Genomic DNA, 26,917 nt, shown 5'->3' with positions numbered 1-26,917 from the left:
ACAATAACAATTCTGGAGTAGACTGTCCCCTTAACTAATCTATAGAAAATATAGGGGCATTTCAAAACACAATCTCTTCTTCACAATTAGGCTCTACAACAACCTCACAAGCATCTAAGAATTTAGCCCCTTGGCTGAATTCTATGACAAGGTTCAAATACTCTTTGCAATGCATTGCTATGTTGTAAAAGTTGCTGTGAAAAGGACATTTCATGGGCAAGCTTCTATTATTAGCCCAAGTATAATCATATTCTCAAAACATAATACAGTACCAAGAACGTTTTTAGTCTTGTGCGTTTTTCTCTCCCCTCTTTCATTATTGAAAAAAGTTTATTTCTCGTAAAGGGAATGACTATATAGATATATTTAAATGACAATATAATTTTTTCTACAGAAATCATAAAACCCTTTCAGATTACAAATACACCAATTAAATGAAAAGTACAACATAAATATGCATTCTTTCTGTATACTGCCACTCTTTTTTAATCATAAATTTGTCTAAATTCTCTGTTTGTGGAAGCTATACTTTGCAATGGCAGGAAACTTTACTGTTAAAGGGACAGTGTACTGTAAACATTTCTCCTCTTTCGTGTGTACTTAGTTTTACCTTCTGGAGTGTATTGAAGTCTTTACCAATAGCTCATTTTAATACTGCAGTAATGGCTACAGCAAAGCAATGTAAACAAGAGCCAGTAGCAGTGGCGTCACTAGGGTTGGTGTCACCCGGTGCGGTAAGTTATGGTGTCACCCCCCCCCAGAAAGCAGACACACACAAAAACACAGGCACACACACATACAAACACTCAGACACACTTAAAAACACACTCAGATGCACACACAAACACTCAGAAACACACTCAGACACACACACAAAAACACACACACACAAAAACACTGAGACACACACACACAAAAACAATGAGACACACACACGAACTCAGACACACACACATACAAAATGTGTAAACTGCACTGCCTTAACTCTAAAGCTCATGCCTAGAGCTGCTCCCTGGCTCAGCAGAGCATCAAATGAAACATAAACAGAGCACTCTAAAATAAACCACTGAAGAAAAGGTTTAGGCGCGCAAACTATAAAAATTCTGCTCTCTGACTCTGTTCCAAGTCTGTCAGTGCACAGCCCTGGGCAGTGTGCCTACCGCTTCTTATGGCCAATCACCTCTGCACTCTGTCCACCCCCGGACCCCTGCCCGCCCTCCCCTCCTAACTCTTTAGTGTGCACTTAGTGTATCGTAACCGTACCGGTCTGGTGGGCATCATACGTGGCTCCTTCATTTTAGAGACAGTGTCAGACAGTCATGCGGTCAGGTGCCAGGCACCCCCCTCATGATTTCCCAGTTTCCGTTTAGAGAGACAGCACAGCAGTGAGTGACTACACTGCTCCACACGTCACTGAGCAGTGAGCACAGATAGGCAGGCAGGTTTAGGCTAGCAGTCCCCAGTCCCACTAATGTTCACAAATGCCGGCCCCTCTAATAAAAAAAAATCTATGCATCTCTACATGTATTTCTTTGAATTTCAATAAAATTTTAAAAGAAAAATATATTTTTTTTTTGGTGTCACCCCCTGGAGGGTGTCACCCAGGTGCGGCCCGCACCCCCCGCACCCCCCTAGTGACGCCACTGGCCAGTAGTTAGATTACACTAGAAATTTAAATTTTCAATTATTTTCTCTAAGGCCCTGATAATCGAAAGTGCTGCGAGGCGGGGGATATATTCAAAAGGGATCCAACGCAATGTCGAGAATGCTGTGAAAATATTAAAATGTGCAGACATTACTGTTTAAGGGCAGTATTGCCAAGAGGTGTTTTACTATACATCGCAATGGGTGGAGATGCTGGCAAAATATTCCAAGTAGCATTGGCACCAACATTTCTATGTAAAGTAAAATATCTATTTTAAATATATAGCATTGAGCCTAATAAATATATCTATGTACCCTTAAACCGACATAACCCACCGCTGCAAACTAACCCTATACTACTTAACCCCTAAACCGCAAATAACCCACCACACTAAACTTCCTAACCTATTAACCCCTATACTGACAATAGCCCACCACAATAAACTTCCCAACCTATTACCCCTAAACCACCAATAACCCACCACAATAAACTGCCTAACCTATTAACCCTTAAACCACCAATAGCCCACCACAATAAACCTCCTAACCTATTAACCCCTAAACCATCAATAGCCCACCACAATAAACTTCCTAACCTATTAACCCCTAAACCACCAATAGCCCACCACAATAAACTTCCTAACCTATTAACCCTTAAACCACCAATAGCCCACCACAATAAACTGCCTAACCTATTAACCCTTAAACCACCAATAGCCCACCACAATAAACCTCCTAACCTATTAACCCCTAAACCACCAATAGCCCACCACAATAAACTTCCTAAGCTATTAACCCCTAAACCACCAATAGCCCCCCAGAATACACTTCCTGACCTATTAACACCTAAACCACCAAAAGCCGTGCCCACCACAATAAACTTCCTAACCTATTAACCCCTATACTGCCACAAACCCCCACAGCAAACACTCCCTAACTTATTAACCCCTAAACTGCCACAACTCCCAATGCAAACACCCCCTAACCTATCAACCCCTAAACTGCCACAACCCCCCAACGCAAACTAGCCATACAATAACCTAACTACCTTACCCTCTTAGACCCCTAAACTAATGCCCCCTAATTAACAGAAATTTACAAACACTAACATTACAAAAAAAAAAGTTATGTCTATCCCAAAGTTAATGTCAACTTACAAAATGCCTAAACCAAAATAAAAAAGGGGTTAATAGTTGAGAGGAGCAATATATGTATATAAAAAATGTAAATTATATGCATTTTCCTGTATAATGCATATCCATGTAAGTATTGTATATATTTTACACATTTTGTTATTCTGTGTAAAAAAAAATTTTTTTTTAAATCTATACAATACTTAAATGAATTTAAACATTGTATTTGCATATATCAACATAGCTCCTATTGTTAAAATAGGGAGGTTTTTTTGTCTTTATTAGTCAGCTATAGCGAATTCATGACATAGATGTAGGTGTTCTGTAGGAGTTCCAGGGGAGCAGCATTTTACTTGGTATATATTGCCATTAGTGCCATATATTCCTAGGGCAGCCCTGCAGGTTAGGTATAGGGTTTCAGCCATGTTTGTCTTGCCCCCTTTTCAGTTGAGGCAGGTAGTGTAGGATTATTCACACAGGCATTTTTTGAAGTGTTCCTATACAGAAACAGTGTTTGATTTCAGTGGACACACTGTCTGTGCAGGAACTCTTCAAATATGTCCCCCTAACGGCACAAGCCGTGAACCCTATTATTTCCTATGAGAGATACATCGCCACTCGTCTGCACTTTGCAGGTCTGCCCCTTTTTTAAGAAAATATCAACAGACTGATGGACTGCGAGGCCGACAAGTGATGCTTTGAATATCGGGGGCCTAAGTATTTGAGCTTTAGGTAGACAGATATAAGATAAGGAGATCTATGAGTGTATATAGAGTGATCTATTTTAATAGGTTGTGGTATTAAGGAGCAACAACACATATTTCATATACAAAAATATACCTAAAGGAGTAATTTCCCAGACATTTACACTCAGCAGCTCGAATAAAAAATTACGGAAAAACACATTAAGGGAAATCAATTTTACACTACACCGTCCTTAAATGGGGCAGCCCATTTGCTTTAAAAAATATGCCAGATTAAAATATTGTAAGATCTACTAGACAGAGTTGATTATTGTGTTGTACAACCTTTGATAATCTGGCACTTTACCCATAATAAGGTTTGAATGGGTCCCAGACTCTTTAGTGCAGGCGTGTCTATGCTTTTTAAATAACAGGAGTGAATCTAGACCATGTGGGGATGCGAACAACGGTTGACACAGAGCTTCTTAAATACGCTTTTTTTTTAAATCCTTTTTTGTCCCCAAATACCTATCTACTTACCCCAATATAATGGACATTTAAAAAGGTGTCTGACTTGTAAATGTATGGCTGTTGACACCTTTGAGATTCAGAGGTGCTACAAAATGAATTGTAGTTGCCTAGCAACCCCCATCAGCATCCCGCCAGAACCACCATCGCTAACAGCGCTTGTGGAATTGTTTCTTTGTAAATCTATTAATCAAACCAAAATACAAACTTCTATGTAATAATGTTGAACTAGCAATTAATTAGCAAGATATGTTTCACAAACACACTTGTAATCATCATAGAAGACGTGATTCAGTTTCAGAGAAGAAAAATACTCAAATGCTGCAAATGTGGTGAGGTAGAGGAACTGTAAAAGACTTGAGGTAGTTAAAGGGACACAAAACCCTATTATAATTTTTTCTTCATTCTCTTGCTATCTTTATTTGGAAAAGCCTAGAAGCCGGCCTATTTTTGGTTCAGAATCTGGATAGCACTTGCTGATTGTTGGCTACATTTTTCAAATAAAGATAGCAAGAGAAAGAGGAAAAATGTATAATAGGAGTAAATTAGAAATCGTGAAGAAAAAAAATGGGAGTTCTGTGTCCCTTTAATAGAATGCTCTTGAGAGCTGCACTGTGGCTTCTGGAACTTATGGTTCACAGCTCTACTCTACTATAGGATTCTTCATACCTTTCAGCAGATACTGGTTCCATACACTTAAATTCTCTTGAATTGTTCCATGTCTAATAGGATTTGTATTTGATTATGCAGTAGGAATAACATACAAGTATTTAATAATTGCTTTCATCCTGACAAAGAAAGCTCTGCATCTGTAATGAGCAGCCTGTGCTGCATGTTATGTCCTTCACACCATATTACTAAATGATGCAGAGATGGATCAGTTTTCTGAATGAGGGAGTTGCCTCTCTTACTGAGGCATCCTCCCCTGTGCCTTGTGCAGTTTCAGTGTGCACAACTAAATGTATGTATGTCCCCGTGATGTCATTTAATGTAGACCTGTCCTCATACCTAACTTGCCCATCCCTCACTGTCACCAAATGTGACCGCCCAACATACCTTAACTTGCAATACTTGTTCAGCTTCTTTAAGGGATAGTAACATGTGTAACAGGTGGAAGGGTATCACTTCCGAAGTGTCAGGGGACCTGGATACATCACCTTGGGCATCTTCCAACTGTAAGTCAAAAGGCACTATATGTTTTATACATATTAACTATATTTTAAAACAGAAATAGTTTGTCATAAGCTTTATTATGCTGTATGCTATATAAAATGCACATGCGCATGGTGCATTTATCTATGTATATTCCTATGCATATATATATATATATATATATATATATATATATATATATATATAATGGTAACAAATTTTAGATCACAGGAGAGCACTCTCACTTAGAAACACAGCTGCCAGGGTGCTAGTACAAAATAGATAATGGTAACAAAAAGAGGAGAGATCATATACTTTATATATCTATCTAACTATCTATGTATTTATCTAAAATTCTATATATGTATCTGTGTATATATATATATATATGTGTGTATATATTTATTTACTTTTGTAAATGATCTATAAATGTGTATACATGTATATATATGTATAGTTTATAGTGTGTATATATACATATATATATATAGTGTACATTGTGTAGTGCATAGTTATATATATATATAAAAATATATATTTAATGTATAGTGTGTATATAAATATATATATATATATATATATATATATATTCATACAAACCTGCTGTGCATGATTTATATGATTTAAATAATATGTCAAACATAAGATTAATTAGTAGCTATTGTCAAAGGAACATCAAATGGTTTTACTATGACAATCAAACAAAAAAAAGTTTATTAATAAAAATATCATATTTCTTCACTGTCAGAACTGTATATGTATGTGGGATTATCTGGTCTCTAGTTGAGTCATTTTATAGTTATATAAATGATTGTTCACTTGCCTTGGTTTATTAATAAATCCCACAAGCAAATATAATAATGCAATAAGGGTAAGAAAGAAATATGTTTTTATATATCTAATTGCATATGTGCATAAATATGAGTGTATAAATATGGTTGTTATAGATAAGGGTCCTTATACATAAAACACCTCTTATAATGATCTGAAGTAACTGACTCATGCATATAGCTTAAGTTGGCTGTTTATTTTGTGTTTGCCTGCACCTTTCATGATCAGATGTGAGTTTTTTGGTATTAGATGCTGAGATTTTAAAATGTCTTCTTGTGGGATAATATGTAAATTAAATTTTTGGCTCTTTTCTGTGGGAAAAAAAAAGAAAAAAATATTTAGAAATGCTATTGTGCACTTTTAAATGTACAATACAAACTAAACCAAAGTCCCCATGTACAGTATGGATAGGTAAACAATGAGAATATGTCATCATACCTGACACACATGATAAATGATATAGCAGCAGACTCTAAAACCCTGAATGTAGGTATTACCTTGAAATAACTGTTGTGATCAGGATAGTTTGTTATTGTTCTGAAGTACTGTGTACACATTCCTGTGTCCCTTTAAATGATGTGTGAATTATTTTAACCACTTATTTCTGGAGTTAAGACAACTGTAAAGCAAAGGAAGCTTAAACACATTACAACAAATAAAGTAATATTAATAAGATATGGTCACTTTATCCTCTCAAACATATCAAAATGTCCGAAATTAATCAATGGATCTAATTTACTTCACAAATTATATATATGGCAATTTGTTGTATGATTCTTTATTGAGGATGAAAAAGTGTAATAGATTAGCACACTAATGTCTAAATTTGAAGAATTAGCTCACTGCTAATATTTTCCAATCTTTTGGGGAATTTAAGATGTTTTATATTTATGTGAGAAAAACTAAAAATCTAAAATTTACCTAAAGGGAAATTGTACACTAGATTATTATTTGCATGCATTTTTTTGTAGATGATCCATTTATATAGCCCATCTGGAAGTGTTTTTTGTAAAAAAATATAGTTTTGCTTATTTTTAAGTAACGTTGTGCTGATTTTCAGGCTTCTAACCAAGCCCCAAAGTTGTAGATGTATACTGATGTATACAGACCTCAGATTGCTTCTGTTTGTATATGGGTCTTTTCATATGCTGGGGGGGTCTTCTCTCAGCCCCTTTCAGTTGGTGTCCCAGTCTAACCTCATCAACAGTGCTAAATTGGGAGCTTCTAAGTAAGTTTTTAAAAGGTTTTACACTGGATTTTTATATCAGTATCTGTGCATATTCTTCTTTATAGTAATGTCTATTACATGCAGTTATATGAAAATTGGTGTATACTGTCCCTTTAATCTGGCTTAAGTTACTACTTCCTCTCTTCATTGTTATTTTTTAAAAGACTTTTCATTGCAGAGTCATTATTGCTTCAAGTGAAAAATAAGCCCTTTTTAAATGCTTGTAATTGAGGCTGTTGAACATCAAAAGTTCATATTCAGGATACAACTATCACAAAATCATAGGCAAAATTGTAATCACCTCAAATGTATACAGTTCTCTAGAGCACAATGAAATAATATTTAGGTATTAGTCATGCACTGTTTGTGTTATCTAAATACAGCTGACATTGCAACTTCCTCTATTTTTGTTGTGAAAGTGATTCTGACAATGAAACGTGGACTGTTCACACTTAGAATATAACATATCAATTATCAATTATCAATCAATTATTAAAGGGACATTCTAACAGAAAAATTGCTTTCTCTTTGTTGCATCATGTTCATTTTACCTACTCACAGCTCACAAGTAGGACATGATTGATCAGCCAATCAGGAGCGACAGTTAAACAGAGCCACCAATCAGCAGCCATCTTCTGCTCAGGTGCTGCAATGTGTGTGGTGGATTAAGCACATAGGACCCTATTTACTAAAATTAACCCTTACTAATAAGTTGAGGTGATTTATTTCCACCACCACCAAATCTGAGGTGAATTTAAGAAGCTGTGGTCATATTATCATTACATCTTAACTTGCCTTAACCCCTTAATGACAACTGACGTACCAGGTACGTCATGCATTAACAAGCAGTTAATGACAATGGACGTACCTGGTACGTCAGTTGTCTAAGAGAGTGCTGGAAGCGATCGCAATCGCTTCCAGCAGCACTCAGGGTATTGCAGTGATGCCTCCATATGGAGGCATCCTGCAATACCTTTTTAGAAGACTCCGATGCAGAGAGAGCCACTCTGTGGCCCTCTCTGCACCGGTAGCGATGGTGCCGGTTCGTTGGTGGGTGGGAGCGTAACAGGGAGGCGGGTGGGCGGCCCATCGCTACACGGCATCCGGTTCCTAGAAGTGCAATGTGCACGCCGGGTGCCGGGAGCGTGCGGGGGGCGCGCGTGCGCGCGCATTAGCTGGCACTGACACTGACACCAATGAGGAGGGAAGAGGGGGGGGAAAGATTTTTTAATAAAATAATATTAAAGGATCTGGGAAGGGGAGGGGGATAGGGGTATTGTGGGGGGCTGCTACACTACAGAAAACATAAAAAAAAACAAAAGAACAAAAAACACTTTTGTTTTTGGGGCAAATTGGGTACTGGCAGACAGCTGCCAGTACCCAAGATGGCCGCAATTAGATAGGGGAGAGGGTTAGAGAGCTGGGGGGGGGGGGGATCATGGAGGTTGGGGCTAAGGCAGGAGTCCATTACAGCTAAAATATTTTATTTAAAAAAAAAAAAAAAAAAAAAAAAAAAAAAAACTCCTTTTATTTAGTACTGGCAGACTTTCTGCCAGTACTTAAGATGGCGGGGAATTTTGTGGGGTGGGGGAGGGAAGAGAGCTGTTTGGGAGGGATCAGGGGGTGGGATGTGTCAGGTGGGAGGCTGATCTCTACCCTAAAGCTAAAGTTAACCCTGCAAGCTCCCTACAACCTACCTAATTAACCCCTTCACTGCTGGGCATAATTTACGTGTGGTGCGCAGCAGCATTTAGCGGCCTTCTAATTACCAAAAATCAATGCCAAAGCCATATAAGTCTGCTATTTCTGAACAAAGGGGATCCCAAAGAAGCTTTTACAACAATTTGTGCCATAATAGCACAAGCTGTTTGTAAATAATTTCAGTGAGAAACCTAAAATTGTGAAAAATGTAAAGTTTTTTTTTTATTTGCTCGCATTTGGCGGTGAAATGGTGGCATAAAATATACCAAAATGTGCCTAGATCAATACTTTGGGTTGTCTTCTAACAAAAAATATATACATGTCAAGGGATATTCAGGTATTCCTGACAGATATCAGGGTTCCAATGTAACTAGCGCTAATTTTGAAAAAAAGTGGTTTGGAAATAGCGAAGTGCTACTTGTATTTATGGCCCTATAACTTGCAAAAAAAGCAAAAAACATGTAAACATTGGGTATTTCTAAACTCAGGACAAAATTTAGAAACTATTTAGAATGGGTGTTTTTTGGTGGTTGTAGATGTGTAACAGATTTTGGGGGTCAAAGTTAGAAAAAGTGTGTTTTTTTCCATTTTTTCCTCATATTTTATTATTTTTTTTGTAGTAAATTATAAGACATGATGAAAATAATGGTATCTTTAGAAAGTCCATTTAATGGCGAGAAAAACGGTATATAATATGTGTGGGTACAGTAAATGAGTAAGAGGAAAATTACAGCTAAACACAAACACCGCAGAAATGTAAAAATAGCCATTGTCATTAAGGGTAAGAAAATTGAAATATGGTCCGGTCATTAAGGGGTTAAAGGGACACTGAACCCAAATTTTTTCTTTCATAAATCAGATGTAATGTAGCATGTAATTGTAAGCAACTTTCTAATTTACTTCTATTGTCAATTTTTCTTCATTCTCTTGCAATCTTTATTTGAAAAGAAGGCATCTCAGCTAAGGAGCCAGCAAATTGTGGGTTCAGAACCATGGACAGCACTTGTTTAAAGGTGCTGTCCAATCAGCAAGGACAACCCAGGTTGTTCACCTAAAATGGGCCGGCATCTAAACTTACATTCTTGCTTTTCAAATAAAGATACCAAGAAAATGAAAACAATTTGATAATAGGAGTAAATTAGAAAGTTGCTTAAAATTGCATGCTCTATCTGAATCACAAAAGAATTTTTTTGGCTACAGTGTCCCTTTAAGCATACTCGCTCATGCCACAAGCTCTAAAGCAGCTTCCGTTGCTTAGTAAATGGAGGCCTTAGCTTCTGACATGTACTTTAATTATGTGTTTATCCCTTTTGTGTCAGTTAAACACATAGTAAGCTGAAGTCATAAAAGCAAAAATGACATACTCTTAAGGTTTATAACATGTCATTTTTACATTATAATTTCTATTTAAACCCTTTGGGGCATATTTATCAAGCTCCGTATGGACCGCTGCTTCATAACCTGTCCGCCTGCTCTGAGGCAGTGGACAGAAATTAACCCGATCGAATACAATTGATTTGATTGACACCCCCTGCTAGTGGCTGATTGGCCGCGAATCTGCAGGGGGCGGCATTGCACCAGCAGTTCACAAGTATCGATGTGCAGCGGACATGATCTGCTATATCAGATCATGACTGCTTGCACCATAATAAATAGGCCCCTTTGCCTTCAATAATTTCAGGGAGGCTCCTGTAGTATTTCAGTCTGCTGATTACAGAACAGAATAAATGATAATATTTTATTAAGAACGCTACAAGACTGGCACACTAAAGGGACAATGGGCTGCAGAAACTATTTAAAACCTACAATTGTGATTAGCAGTCACTGTTCCTTTAATATTAAAAAATAAGATTTTGATTGCTTTCTTTCAAGTTGACCAATAGGCCAGAATACTTATAATACTAATAATACTATATAAGGATATAGGTGTAATAAATTCCTATAATGATAACACATTTCTGAAGTATTCATTCATATGGAATATAATGTTATCTTATATTCTATTAAGTGTGTTTATTCGATGCAAATCAGTGTTATATTGTATTTAAATATTGACTCCCATAGACTTACATTGAAGTCCATGAGAATCAACATTAAATTAAGATATGATTTGGATATTTGAAACTTGCATTCAATAATAAAGTGTTACATTTAATAAAGAGACAAATGTCTTGCAAAAATTAATGTTAAATGTTCGCGGCCAACATCTGTCAAAATGTTTAAAGTCAGAATTACATTTTCATGATTTAGATAGGCATGTACTTTTAAACAACTTTCTAATTTACATTTATTTTATCATTTGCTTTGTTTTCTTGGTATCCTTTGTTGAAGAGTATATCTAGGTAGGCTCAGGAGCAGCTATACAGTTCTAGGAGCTAGCTGGTGATTGGTGGATGTAAATATATGCCTCTTGTCACCTAGCTCCCAGTAGTGCATTGCAGCTCCTGAGCCCACTCTTCGACAAGAGAACAAAGCAACTTTGATAACAGAAGTAAACTGGAAAGTTGTTTATAATTTCATGCTCTATCTGAATCATAAAAAGGGATTTCAATTATGACTGGAATTTTGATGTTACTGTCTCTTTAATGGATGTTCTGAAATATTCACCCATCCCTAATGCTGAAATCCACATATCAGTAACATTATGCCTTTGATTAATTTTGAGAACACTAAAGCCTTATTCAAGGTGTATCCAAAATTAATATTTACTGTTCTCTGTAAGCTTTAGTCTTGTTTATAATAAAGAATTGTGTGGCAGAACTGCCTGTAAGTTGTAACATTTTCTATTAACCCATAAATATATGTTCAAAATGTAATCTATTGTCCCCAATTACTAACACTATTGTTTTGATAAAGTTTAATAGAGTCATTAGGTAATGAAATATCCCAGGTATGTGAAAGAAGGTGTGACAGATCAAGGAATGAGAAATATTCAAACGATGATAATACTTTGTAAAATATTGATCAGATACTAGATTTGTAGAAGAAGTTGTGTTGTTCAGCAGTAAAATATGTGATCTATGTCCAGATAAGGGGCGGGAAATATGTGAGGCACTGCAGAGTGACTGGCAGCTTAGTAAAGAATGGAGAATGCAAGAATGCAGTAAGGTGAGGTAAAAGTTTTAATTTGGAGATGAAGGAACTTGATTAAATCAGTAGCGACTGGACCATAAAAATGATTGTCAGCCCCACAAAACTACAGCTGAATATCTTTATCTAGAAATAGAGTAAAAAGACAGTTTTTACAATCTGATGGTTGAGGTTACACCAAACTGATGTGTCAACTAGCATCAAGGTTTAGTAACTTATTCAGTGTATTTAAGGCCGGATTGTCCTACCAGGCTTCCAGGAGATTTCCCGGTGGGCTTCTGGGGCTGGAAAGCTACAATTTAAAGGGGTGATTAATGGATGTAATTGGGTTGCTATATAACAACAATATGGCACTTTTTAAAATACAAACTAATATAATATAATTTAATTCTTAAAAAAATATTTGGGGAAGGAGTATCCCCTTTCAGAAAAATGGGACATATGCATTCTACTAACTCAACAGAAAATAGGGCTGGTCTTCATATTTTTCTGAGGCTGCTTTTTATCCTCAGTCTGGCCCTGAGTGTATTTAGTGGTTATGTTGTCCTAGGAAATGGGAAATCAGTTGCGCATCTCACATCAATTTTATTTATTTACCCCATATATTTCCCAGAACCAGAGGCCAGGAACACATGGATGGATCATGCTCCCCCATTAGACAAACAGGGATTGTACATTTGTATTAAAATTAATAAATACATATTTTTATTGGTGGACAGTGTTACTGCTCAGAAGAATAAACTAAATGGGTTTTTTTTCTCCTTAAATCATTGACATTACAAAAAAAAAACTATTAGATGTAAAAAGGAGAAAAAAATACTTTATTATTATTTGACTCTTTTACATGTTACACAATAATTTATTTTAGATCAGCTCATTTATATACAGCTCTAATTCAATACAGCAAAAAATGGCAACATTAACACAGTAGACTTGTTAAAATGTTTAACTGCAGTGCTCTTAAATAGGAAATTCTTTCAATTTTTTTATCTAAGTAACTTTTACAGGACTATAAAACATTGACTTTTGAAGTCAGTTATTTTCCAATGCATTTGGACAGTAAACATTTAATAATTACAATATTTTTCTGCAATCTTCTAATGGATTAACACACCAGCAGAGTATGAGTTTTATAAGAACAGATTAACACCAGTTCTTTATCAATGGCCAAATTCCACCCACTAGTTTCTTTATTTGGAGGAGCCATTAAAGGGACAGTATACTATAAAATTGTTCTTTCCTTAATGTGTTTCCAATTACTTTTTTTTACCAGTTGCAGAGTATAAAATGTATGAGATTTTCTTTTTAAGGTTTATTTGTGTATATGAAATAGCTGATTTTGTGTTTTGAAGTCACAACCTAATACAATGGGTTGAGCTTGTAGGTATAATCAGATCTCATTACTTTATCACATTGTGTACATATACATACTTATTTATCTTATATCTGTCCATAACCCAAAGACCAATGCTTAAAAAGAACAATGGAAATTAACATTTTATTACCTTATCTCTTCTATGCCCTACTAGGAGTGTAATTTCTTCTACTGGCTATGTTTATACAGCTTGGCCTTAAAGGACCATAATACCCAAATGTTTAAACACTTGAAAGTGATGCAGCATAGCTGTAAAAAGCTGACTAGAAAATATCACCTGAACATCTCTAAGTAAAAAAGAAAGATATTTTACCTTAAAAGTTCCTCAGTAGCCACATCCCATTGTAAAGGACTTCTAAGCAGCATGTTAGTATGTCTGTCCCGGGACAGCCGAAGGGAGGAGCCTCGTGCCCTCTTATGTTATTTCCCTACTCAGTGTAACAATGAAATCTCATGAGAGTTAAGTCAAATCTCATGAGATCACAGTAAAAGAGTTCATGACCTCAGCACTGCTGATGCTGATTGGCTGCTGTTCATTTCTTCAGCTGAGTATAACTTTTTACACAGAACTTACTCTGCTGAGCTGAGGAGATTGTGAGGTAAAATATCTTCCTTTTTTACATAGAGATGCTCAGGTGATATTTTCCTGCCAGCTTTTTACAGTTATACTGCATCAGTTTCAAGTGATTTAGCATATGAGTATTATGTCCCTTTAAGGCAAAAAAACTTTCAGGATAGGTGGGGATATCACAGGCTAAATCAACTATTACAAATGCCAAAATAAGGGTAATGGAAATACTTGTAAACAATTTCATACACTCCAGCAGGTAAAGTGGACCATTGGGAACAAATGAAAGGGGTGATTTTTTTTTTTAGTAAATTGTCCCTTTAAGGAATTGAGTCTGTAGGGTTTGCCAGTAGCACTGTTATTGTGTTAACAAAAGCTCTATTGTTTATCTTTAGCAGAAATGATAAAATAACAGACTGCCATGTTCTCTTTCAATTTTTCAGGGCTGTAAAATCCACAACTTTTTAAAATGAAATTACAAGAAAAGGGGGCAACTATTTACTGTTCCTTTAAAAGGACATGGAAGTAAAAAAATAAACGTTCATGATTCAGATAGATTCATTTTGCTTCTTTAATAAAATCTCCTTCTCCTGATATCTTTTCTTAAAATGTAGTTTCTTTCCATGCAAGCACACTGAGGTTGCTCAGGTGTGTGCATGTGTCTTGAACACTATATGGCGACTGCTACAAAGTTTTTAACAATATTATAAATATAGAACTCAATTCATGTGCGCACTCCTGCTCTTATGAAAAGGGAATGATTTTCAACAAAGGATACAAAAAGAAAAATGTTAATCTGATAAAAGTAGTAAACTTTAAAGTTGTTTAAAATTGTACTCTCTTATGAAGGTTTAATATTTCATTTCATATCTCTTTAACTGCTAATAGATACTAATGCCATTTTCATCTCTAAATATTTATATATAATTCAATTTATTTACGCATCTACTTCAGGATTCAATATAATAATCATATTAGCATATATTTAAGACACAAATGTAATGTTTTAGGCCTAGTTTCCATTGACGAGGTAAAGTATGGAAGCTGGTGGTAAAAACATTAATTTATATTAAAGTCTATAGAAAATTTTTATGTTACCCCCAGTTTCCAAACATTACCACCTTAATGGAAGCTAGGTCTTCTTAGTTGGGCTCCACCATGTTGTTACTAAGTTATCAAAGGTTTAAAAAAGCTGTTTTCCATATAGGATCTTCCTGCTGAAGTCAGTCAGAGCGTTTGTAACTTTATTTTAATAAATGTGAACATTACAATAGAAACAAAAATTCTTAACATAAAAGTGATGTGTAATGAAATGGGGAATACAATATCCTGATTTTTTTTTTTTTTTATTGAGGGTCTTGTTGGTTTGGAAGAACAGTTTAAAGGGGTTACTAAAAAATAGTTAATAAATCAACATTTTATGTGTAGAATGTTAGGTATATTCCCAAGGTTTGCATCTTAAAGGGACATGCCACCCACATTTTTTCTTTTATGATTTAGAAAGATAATGCAATGACATATTTCTAATTTACTTATATTATCTAATTTGTTTTATTCTCTTGATATTCTTTGATGAAAAGCATATCTAGATATGCTCACTAGCTGATGATTGGTTGCTGCACATAGAAGCATCATGTGATTGGCTCACCATGTACATTGCTTTTTATTCAAATAAGGATATTTAAAAAATGAAGCAAAATAAATCATGGAAGTAAATTGTAATTTTGTTTACATTTCTATTCTCTATCTGAATCATGAAAGAAAGATTTGGGGTTTAGTGGCCCTTTAACTATGAAGATGTTACAGTGTAAACATTAAAATGCAATGAAAATGTGTTATTTTATTTGTCTGGTGTAAAGTTAAAGGGACATGAAACTCAATTTTTGTTTCTGTGATTCAGATAGAGAATACAATTCTAAACAACTTTTACTTTCTTGGTATCCATTGTCGAAGAAACAGCAATACACTACTGGGAGCTAATTAACATATTGGGTGAGCCAATAACATGAGGCATATATATGCAGCCACCAATCAGCAGCTCCTGAGGCTACCTAGGTATCCTTTTTAAGAAAATATACCAAGTGAACAAAACAGATGAGATAATAAAAGTAAATTGGAAAGTTAGTTTTTTTTACTGCAGGTTTACATAATTCCTCATTTCCTTTTAGAAGCACATTCTATCAGGTGTTATGCGTAACACTACTGTCATTTTCATAAAACATTTAGCATTGTTTTTAGAGTAAAATTAGAGTCTCAATGTCTGTTGCTTAGCAACTATAAATGGAGGGTATAATTATACAGCTTTAACCTGTGATCAACTCAGCCATAAATGACAAACAATTATATTTTGTATTACATTTATATTGCATTATAAAATGCAATTAAAAGCTGCAACATTAAAGGGACAGTCTACACCAGAATATTTATTGTTTTAACAGATAGATAATCCCTTTATTACCCATTCCCTAGTTTTGCATAACTAACACAGTTATAATAATACATGTTTTACCTCTGTGATTATCTTGTATCTAAACCTCTGCAAACTGCCCCTTATTTCAGTTCTTTTGACAGACTTGCATTTTAGCCAGCAGAGGTCCTAGGTAACTTCACGTGCATGAGCACAGTGTTATCTATATGAAACACATGAACTAACATCCTCTAGTGGTGAAAAACTGTCAAAATGTCCTGAGCTAAGAGGTGGCCTTCAAGGGCTTAGAAATTAGCATATGGACCTCCTAGATTTCGCTTTCAACTAAGAATACCAAGAGAACAAAGCAAAATTGGTGAAAGAAGTAAATGGGAAAATTGTTTAAAATTAAATTCTCTATCTGAATAATGAAAGTTTGTTTTGGACTAAACTGTCCCTTTAAGTTCCCTTTAAAACGCCTGCAATACACTGCATAGCATAACCTGTTTTGAGCTGTTGTACAACTTTCTTTTTCCGCCGTTGTCATTAATCATCCAGCTCTCTTGTAGCCACCAATCAGCAAGCGCTAATCAGGGTCCTGAAGCAAAAATGGACCGGCTCTTAAGCTTGCATTCCTGCTTTTTCAAATAAAGATGCCAAAATAACAATGAAAAATTGATAATAGGAGTAAATTAGAAAGTTGCTTAAAATTGCATGCTGTATCTGAATCATGAAAGAAAAAAAAATCGGGTTTCATACCTCTTTAACTATCTCTCTTGCTTTTCTTTTTCATATTGTTTGCCTCGTATTTTATTTTTTGTCAAGGGTGCACTGGTTTCACCACATTATATTCTACGCTATGTTGAAACAAAAATTAAATATCCCCTCATGAAATGGAAGAATTGTTCATAATCTAACAACATAGCTTTACTTAAACAAAATAAAACCCTGGTATAATATCTATTGCAAAACTAAAAAATGTTTTGTTTCATAGCTATGACTATTTAGCTGTCAGATCGCCAATAAGGTCAGCAACTTTAAAATTTGACTGCAAGGAATTTTGTTGCATTTGGCAACCAGACTGGTCTCATCATTTGCACTGAATGTTTAGCATAATCAATAAAAGAACATTAAAAAGACAATGCAATAGCAGTAAATAGCAGTAGATTTTTTTGTGACAATTATCAAAATGTACTTCAATTTGCCACCCCCCTGTATTATGTGACAGCCATCAGCCAATCACAGACATAGATATGTATACAGTGTGAACTCTTGCACAAGCTCAGTACTAGCTGATGGCCCAGGAAGTGTGCATATAAAAAGATTGTGCACACATTTATAAATAAGTAAACTGGAAAGTCTTTTAAGCCTACATGCTCTATCTGAATCATTAAAATGCTTAATTTTGGCTTGTGTCTCTTTAAATAGGAGCCAGAAGTGAACCTCATACGCTATAAAGTTGTTAGATATTCTTTTTGTGGCAGCCACATTAAACAGTTGTATTGTGTTAACACTTTTTGGTAGCCATTTTAATGACTGTTGACCAGCCTCAAAAGATTAACACCTGCAATGTAAACACTAAAAAAAGTAAAAAAGAAACAAGATAATTTACAAACCTTTATCATGTTCATAATGTGGGAGTGGTGAAATGCATATTCATAAAAATATTGTATTAATTGGTATGTTAATTATTCATTAATATTCCATCTGAGCAAGTGTGAAGGGAGGAGAATTATACAGGAAGTGGGTGAGGCAGGAGTAAGTTTATTTTACCTGCATTGTATCTTTAATAAACATATAAAATGACAATTGGTAAAACAATTAACTTCTCCATTAAAAAGAGCATTTTTTTAGTCTTTGACCCTATGAGGTAGATTTATTATTAGTCGAGCAGACATAATTCACTGTAGCAAATAATGCCCACTCGACCTCTCTAATTGCCAACAGCATACGCTAGCAGGGGCTGTCAATCATCCCGATCGGAATGGATCGGGATGATTTCAATCCTCCACCTAAAAGGTCTTATGACCGCTGCTTCTTAACTTCTGTTTCAGGCAAGCCTGAAACGATGGGGCTCCGAAGCAGCTTGGTAAGTCTACCCCTATGTCTCTTCCTCTCTGGGGTTCATGTATATTTTCTATAGTCACCTCTGTGTCTTTTATCAAGGGCCGTTCCTCCATTGTATAATTTACTGTCCATCTTCTTATGTCATCTTCCTCAGCTTTTTTCTTCCTCCACATTAAAGCAACAATAAACTCAACAAATTTCAGTCATGAATATTTAAACACATTAAAAATATTTTGTGTTGAAAAGTGAAATCTCTTTGCAGTAAGCGCATGCGCACATCTTTCTCAGCATGCAGTTGTTTACTACTCCCACAGCATTATTGGTGCACTCAATTATTTTTTAAGGAAAATTATTTAAAAAACGAACAAACAAAAAATAAATCCACTTGAAATAACCTCTTTAAAATGCAACAATGAAAACAATTAATCTAATGTCTGTTTTAAACAAGTGTTATTGGCTAGGGAAGCGATCAGTTAAAGGGACATAAAACCTAACATTTTTCTTTCATGATTCAGATAGAATATACAATTTTAAACAACATTCTAATTTACTGTTACTGCTGTTATGAAATTTTCTTTGTTTTCTTGTTATCCTTTGTTGAAAAGCAGGAAAGTAAGCTCAGGAGAGTGCATGTGTCTGCAGCACTATATGGCAGCTTTTTTTGCAACAATGTTATACTTTAGCAAGAGCACTAGATGGCGGTACTATTTCCTGTCACGTGCACACTACCTATCTAGATATCTCTCGAACAAAGAATAACATGAAAATAAAGCAAATTTGATAATAGAAATAAATTGGAAACTTTTTTTAAAATTGTGTTCTCTATTTGAATCATGACATACATTTTTGGGTTTCATGTCCCTTTAATCTGAACCTGCTAACCATTAACTAAATTCTATGTGACCATGAAAAGGGGGAATGTTGTCTTCTAAAGGAATAATCTCTTGTATTAATTAAGTGAAAATAGTCATATGTGAAGAGGTTACTAGAATATCCATTCTCATGTATTCTTATGGTCATCATGTGCAATCAAAGGGATATTAGCATCATCATTTCACTTAGAAGACTCCCTCTTTATAATAGATTTAGGGTTCCATTTATTAGGCTACGGAGGCAGCTTTGGAGCCCTTGCAGTGCAGACTTGCACATGTGACCCTTCAACCAATAGTTAAGAAGCAATGGTTGTGAACTAAACATCTCCCTTGACTGAAGCAACCCAGGTGACTGACAGCCCCTGCTCTTGTGTGATTGGTTTGCACAAAAGCAGGGGGTAGTGTTGCACAAGTAGACGCTACAATGGGTGGTTATGAAAGACACCTATGAGAAATGTGAGAGGTCTTACTGGCAAAGCAGTAACTGCATCAAGAGGACTAGTCCTATCCTACAATGCCTACAACCCCTTATTCTTTTTACAGTTCTGCATCATGTTGGTTTTAATAGCAGTAACATAACAGATATCCTAGTATAAAAATACTTGAAATATTGTAAACATATCAGAATTTCAATCACTAACCTCTAGAAGTTATGATTTTCCGCCCTCTAACATTCTTACCAGGACATTAAACTCAACTTTAAAATCCACATACAATGTTAAATTATGCACAGTTAAAAACTTTGCATTCCTTTTATTGGAATTTATTTTGCATGCTTTACCTGTAATTTAACTATGAAAATTGTAGTTTGTTTTTTTACTGACTCCAGAGAGGTTGGAATGTATTCTGTGAAATTTAGAACCCTGACACTCCTGTATGCTGCACACTGGGATTGCTTGATCAATGCAAGCAGAGGCGTAACTAGAAACCACAGGGCCCAGGTACAAGAATCTAAGAAGGGGCCCCCCACCCCACCCCAAAAAAAAGTGAATTTAATACATATCTTTTTTTTTTTTTTTTACATTTAACAGAAAAAAATTGTGACTCAGATTACATGTCTGCAAAAGGAGGTACCCTGTGCTCACAGTCTGTGAGATGGTCTAACCCCCTATTACTGTATATAGTGACACTGTTTAACCCACCAGTACTGTATATAGTGAGTCAGTGACACAGTCTGTAATCTGCCGGTGAGATGGCTGGCCTGACCCTACCCGCCCCAGTACTTTATAAAGTGACCACAGTAGTCTGTGACATGGTCCAGCCCCCCCATACTGTATATAGTGGTACTGTATAGACTGACACTGTTTACCCCCCCATGCTGTAGTAACAAGGTCTGTAATTTGCACACACACACACATAAACACCAATGGGTAAAACAGAAAGACTAACCCCTGTAGTCAGAGACACTAGTAAAGCATCATGTCACACTCACATGATATCAGTGCAGGCCAACTACCCTCTGTAGTTTCGCCCTTGAATGCAAGAGCTTATTCACATCTATCCCTAATTGCCAAAGCACATGAAAATGATATGAAAGAACACTCAAGGCTTTTCTATGAGAGTGTCTAAGTACTGCAATATAATGAACTTATTTTAACATAATGATAGTTTTAAATGGCTTTAAAATATTTATTTGCTATGTTGCGTGCATACGGTGATTAATATCTGATGCATAGATAAAAAGAAGAGTTTAAAGGGTCAGTATACTGTAAAATTGTTTTCCCTTAAAGTGTTTCTAATTAGTTTTTTTTACTAACTGAAGAGTATAAAATGTATGAGAATTTGTTTTGTAAGGTTTATTTGTGTATATGAAACAGCTAATTTTGTGTTTGGAAGCCACAACCTAATAAAATGGGTTGAGCTTGTAGGTATACTCAGATCCCATTACTTTATCACATTGTGTACATATACATGCACCTTTATCTTATATCTGTCCGTCAACCAAAGACCAATACTTGGGGCGCGATCCGATATCGATCGCAGTTTGCGGCGCAAGCGAGGGAACCGGCGTCGCCCGCAGTTTCAGCTCGCAACTCGAGCTATCCCATATAGGTCGCCGTCAGATGCTAACGTGCCGTAAGTCTCACAAACCAGCGATGTCCAGAAATCTGCGCAAGTACAAATTTCTGGCGTCGCCAGTGACTTGCGCCACGTTAGAAACGGCCGGCGCCTATAAAACCTGACTAAAGTCTAAAACACCCGCACTGTCTAACACGCCTCCCTAACATAGCCCGCACTGTCTAACACGCCTCCCTAACATAGCCCGCACTGTCTAACCCTCTATCCGCTATCCCCCCTCACTAGCCTAACAATAAAAAAGATATTAACCCCTAAACCGCCGCTCCCATAGTTAATATAGTTACTATAGTATTTATATTAACTATATTAACTCTATCTAACCCTAACTAAATTTATATTAAATTAATCTAATTCATTTATAAACTAAAATATTCCTATTTAAATCTAAATACTTACCTATAAAATAAACCCTAAGATAGCTACAATATAATTATTAATTACATTGTAGCTATGTTAGGGTTAATATTTATTTTACAGGTAAATTGTTAATTATTTTAACTAGGTATAATAGATATTAAATAGTTATTAACTATTTAATATCTACCTAGTTAAAATAATTACCCAATTACCTGTAAAATAAATCCTAACCTAAGTTACAAATACACCTACACTATCAATAAATTAACTAAACTACAAACATCTATCTAAAAATACAATTAAATTAACTAAACTAAATTACAAAAAAAAAACAAACACTAAATTACAAAAAATAAAAAAAAGATTACAAGATATTTAAGCTAATTACACCTATTCTAAGCCCCCTAATAAAATAATAAACCCCCAAAATAAAAAAAATTCCCTGCCCTATTCTAAATTAAACAAATTTCAAAGCTCTTTACCTTACCAGCCCTTAAAAGGGCCTTTTGTGGGGCATGCCCCAAAGAATTCAGCTCTTTTGCATACAACAAATACAATACCCCCCCCCCCCCATTACAACCCACCACCCACATACCCCTATTCTAAACCCACCCAAACCCCCCTTAAAAAAGCCTAACACTACCCCCCTGAAGATCTCCCTACCTTGTCTTCACCACACGGGGCCGAACTCCTGATCCGATCCGGGCGATGTCTTCCTCCAAGCGGCAAAGAAGAATTCTTCCTCCGGCGATGTCATCCTCCAAGCGGCAAAGAAGAATTCTTCCTCCGGCGACGTCTTCCTCCAAGCGGCAGCAGTCTTCATTCTTCCGGCGGCATCTTCAATCTTCTTTCTTCGCTCCGCCGCCGCGGAGCATCCATCCCGGCCGACTGCTGAACTTGGAATGAGGTACCTTTAAATGACGTCATCCAAGATGGCGTCCGCCGAATTCCGATTGGCTGATAGGATTCTATCAGCCAATCGGAATTAAGTTAAAAAAATCTGATTGGCTGATTGAATCAGCCAATCAGATTCAAGTTCAATCCGATTGGCTGATCCAATCAGCCAATCAGATTGAGCTCGCATTCTATTGGCTGATCGGAACAGCCAATAGAATGCGAGCTCAATCTGATTGGCTGATTGGATCAGCCAATCGGATTGAACTTGAATCTGATTGGCTGATTCAATCAGCCAATCAGATTTTTTTAACTTAATTCCGATTGGCTGATAGAATCCTATCAGCCAATCGGAATTCGGCGGACGCCATCTTGGATGACGTCATTTAAAGGTACCTCATTCCAAGTTCAGCAGTCGGCCGGGATGGATGCTCCGCGGCGGCGGAGCGAAGAAAGAAGATTGAAGATGCCGCCGGAAGAATGAAGACTGCTGCCGCTTGGAGGAAGACGTCGCCGGAGGAAGAATTCTTCTTTGCCGCTTGGAGGATGACATCGCCGGAGGAAGAATTCTTCTTTGCCGCTTGGAGGAAGACATCGCCCGGATCGGATCAGGAGTTCGGCCCGGTGTGGTGAAGACAAGGTAGGGAGATCTTCAGGGGGGTAGTGTTAGGCTTTTTTAAGGGGGGTTTGGGTGGGTTTAGAATAGGGGTATGTGGGTGGTGGGTTGTAATGGGGGGGGGGTATTGTATTTGTTGTATGCAAAAGAGCTGAATTCTTTGGGGCATGCCCCACAAAAGGCCCTTTTAAGGGCTGGTAAGGTAAAGAGCTTTGAAATTTGTTTAATTTAGAATAGGGCAGGGAATTTTTTTTATTTTGGGGGTTTATTATTTTATTAGGGGGCTTAGAATAGGTGTAATTAGCTTAAATATCTTGTAATCTTTTTTTTATTTTTTGTAATTTAGTGTTTTTTTTTTTTTTTGTAATTTAGTTTAGTTAATTTAATTGTATTTTTAGATAGATGTTTGTAGTTTATTAAATTTATTGATAGTGTAGGTGTATTTGTAACTTAGGTTAGGATTTATTTTACAGGTAATTGGGTAATTATTTTAACTAGGTAGATATTAAATAGTTAATAACTATTTAATATCTATTATACCTAGTTAAAATAATTAACAATTTACCTGTAAAATAAATATTAACCCTAACATAGCTACAATGTAATTAATAATTATATTGTAGCTATCTTAGGGTTTATTTTATAGGTAAGTATTTAGATTTAAATAGGAATATTTTAGTTTATAAATGAATTAGATTAATTTAATATAAATTTATTTAGGGTTAGATAGAGTTAATATAGTTAATATAAATACTATAGTAACTATATTAACTATATTAACCCTAATATAATTAGGGTTAATATAGTTAATATATATAATGTAATACCTATATTAACTATAATATACTTAGGGTTAATATAGATAATATAGCTGGCGGCGGGGTAGGTAGATTAAATTAGGGGTTAATCATTTTAATAGAGATGGCGGCGGTGTAAGGGGCTTACATTAGGGGTTAATAATTTTTATATAGGTGGCGGCGGTGTAAGGGGTCAGATTAGGGGATAGATAAGGTAGATGGCGGCGGTTTTAGAGGCTCACAGTAGGGGGTTAGTTTATGTAGATGGCGGCGGGGTCCGGGAGCGGCGGTTTAGGGGGTAATAACTTTATTAGGGATTTCGGGGGGGGGGGGATCGCGGTTGACAGGGAGATAGACATTGCGCATGCGTTAGGTGTTAGGTTTATTTTAGCAGATCGCGGTTGACAGGGAGATAGACATTGCGCATGCGTTAGGTGTTAGGTTTATTTTCTAGTTAGTTTAGGGAGTTACGGGGCTCCAATAGTCAGCGTAAGGCTTCTTACGGCTGCTTTTTGTGGCGAGGTGAAAATGGAGTAAGTTTTCTCCATTTTCGCCACGTAAGTCCTTACGCTGCATATTGGATACCAAACTGCGCGGGTTTGGTATACCTGCCTATGGCCCAAAAAACTGCGGGCGACGGCAGAAATATACGCGCGTAACTTCTAGGTTACGCCGTATATGTGATACCAAATCCGCGCAAATATTGGCGTCGCCGGCTTTTGCGGGCGACGATTTATATCGGATCGACCCCTTGGAGAGAGCAATGGAAAATTAACATTTTATTACCTTATCTCTTCTATACCCCACTGGGAGTAACATTTCTTCTGATGGCTGTGTTTACACAGTTTATCTACAGCTTGGACCTAAGGCCAGAAACTTTCAGAATAGGTGCGGATACCACAGGCTAAATCAACTATTTCAAATGCCATTATAAGGGTAAAGGAAATACTTGAAAACAATTTAATACACTTGAGAAATTGTTTGAGTAAACTGTCCCATTAATCTTGAAGCCTCTCAACCCCAATAGCCGATATGTCACATCCCAATGGAAGCATCACAATATTAAATCCATGAACTGAACTACCAGCTGGATAAGTACAACAAAATATTTTCCAAAGTTATATCTGTCAGGCATCCTCCATTTTGATGGCTTCAACTAAAAAATTTCCAGTTTATAGCTGTGGTTTTGTTAAAATTCTTGGTAAATGTCAATATTCCAAAAAGCACATTTTTTTTTAACTTTTGTATTTTTCTTGTGCACTTAAAGGGACAGTCAAGGGACAGTCAAGTCCAAAAAATCTTTCATGATTTAAATAGGGAATGTAATTTTAATCAACTTTCCAATTTACTTTTATCATCAATTTTGCTTTGTTCTCTTTGTATTCTTAGTTGAAAGCTAATTCTAGGAGGTTCATATGCTAATTTCTTAGACATTGAAGACTGCCTCTAATCTGAATGCATTTTGACCACTAGATGGCATTAATTCATAATTTTATATATATAACATTGAGCTCATGCACGTGAAGTTACCCTGGAGCCAGCACTGATGGGCTAAAATGCATGTCTGTCAAAAGAACTGAAATAAGGGGGCAGTTTGCAGAGACTTAGATACAAGGTAATCACAGAGGTAAAATGTGTATTTATATAACTGTGTTGGTTATGCAAAACTGGGGAATGGGTAATAAAGGGATTATCTATCTTTTTAAACAACAAAAATTCTGGTGTTGACTGTCCCTTTAAAAAAATCCCAACAATGTTGTTAAACTATACCTATACATCTATTCCTATAGAAATATAGGTATAGATATTTATTTAACATGAACAGTATAAGATATATATAGAAATATATTTAATAATAAAAAGTACTTTATTTTCTATGTGAAGAACATAGGAATGTAAAATATGTGTTTTGCGCATTGCGTTTCGTGATTTAGATTAGGATTAGTAATCAAGGCACGTTATTGAAATATTACATATAAAATATTTGTACAAAATAAATAAAAATGATTAAAAGTTATTAAACATACTGTAAAATATTCTAAATAAGTCAACTTGTAATACGAGCATAACCTGAAGTGCGCAAAAAACCTCTGTCCAGCGCTGTTTTTACAGTAAATAGTGCTCCACTCGTAATCTATCCCTTAATTTTTTATCTTCTTTATTTGTCCCCAAAACACACACACAACCAGAAGAAGACACTAGTCGGCCCTAGGCAATATAGTATATTTTTGTTGTAGGGTTGCCAGCTGTCCTTCACGGAAATACTGGACAACCAGTGGATGATCAAGGGAAATTGACAGTTGGAGTTGTGATCAATTCGTAGTTTGGACCCCATGACCATGCAACTCTTGACAGCCAAGTCCATATCTTGAGCACAATATGTATAATATGGTTAAACTATTACAAAATACTGCCATATAGTGCTCAAGATACATGCACACACCTGTACCTAAATATGGTCTCATGGAAAGTTGAAAGATTTCAAGAATAATCCCAAGGGAAAGATATATTTGATAATAAAAGTAAAAATAGAAAATTATTTTTTAATGTGTACTCTATATGAACTATGAAAGTCATCGGTCATAATGCAGAAGGGCAAGCACGGCTATTGGCTAAGACAAGGAAATGTCACCTCATTTAAAAATAACGGCAGTGTCTTTTAATTTGTTACGTGCATGGTCTCCCCAACTGGAAGAAAAAGCACTTACCTGCTCCGCTGTCCGGCATGTAGACAGTTACAAGGTATGAGAGGACACAGTTCCTTACAGAGACCTTTGAAAAAGAAAGAACAGAGTAGCCAACTCTGGCTTTCTAAACTAGGGCAGCAATTGTTAGGAAAACGCAGTAAGTACCTCTTTACAAGTTACTAGCTGCTTTAAAGCCACCACTACCCGA

The 26,917-nt window shown here is 36.0% G+C and overlaps 1 protein-coding gene across 1 annotated transcript in view; it reads left to right on the top strand.

The window, feature by feature from the left end:
* Positions 1 to 5,066: 5,066 nt before the first annotated feature.
* Positions 5,067 to 26,917, top strand: part of LOC128657546 (neuroblast differentiation-associated protein AHNAK-like) — a 71,454-nt gene continuing 49,603 nt past the window's right edge. Inside the window, exon 1 of the mRNA XM_053711920.1 lies at positions 5,067 to 5,163. The gene's annotated coding sequence lies outside the window, so the exon portion shown is untranslated. The remainder of the gene's footprint in view (positions 5,164 to 26,917) is intronic.

This window comes from Bombina bombina, chromosome 4 (genome assembly GCF_027579735.1).
Source record: "Bombina bombina isolate aBomBom1 chromosome 4, aBomBom1.pri, whole genome shotgun sequence".
Lineage (NCBI taxonomy): Eukaryota > Metazoa > Chordata > Amphibia > Anura > Bombinatoridae > Bombina > Bombina bombina.
This window is presented reverse-complemented; position numbering and strand designations above follow the sequence as displayed.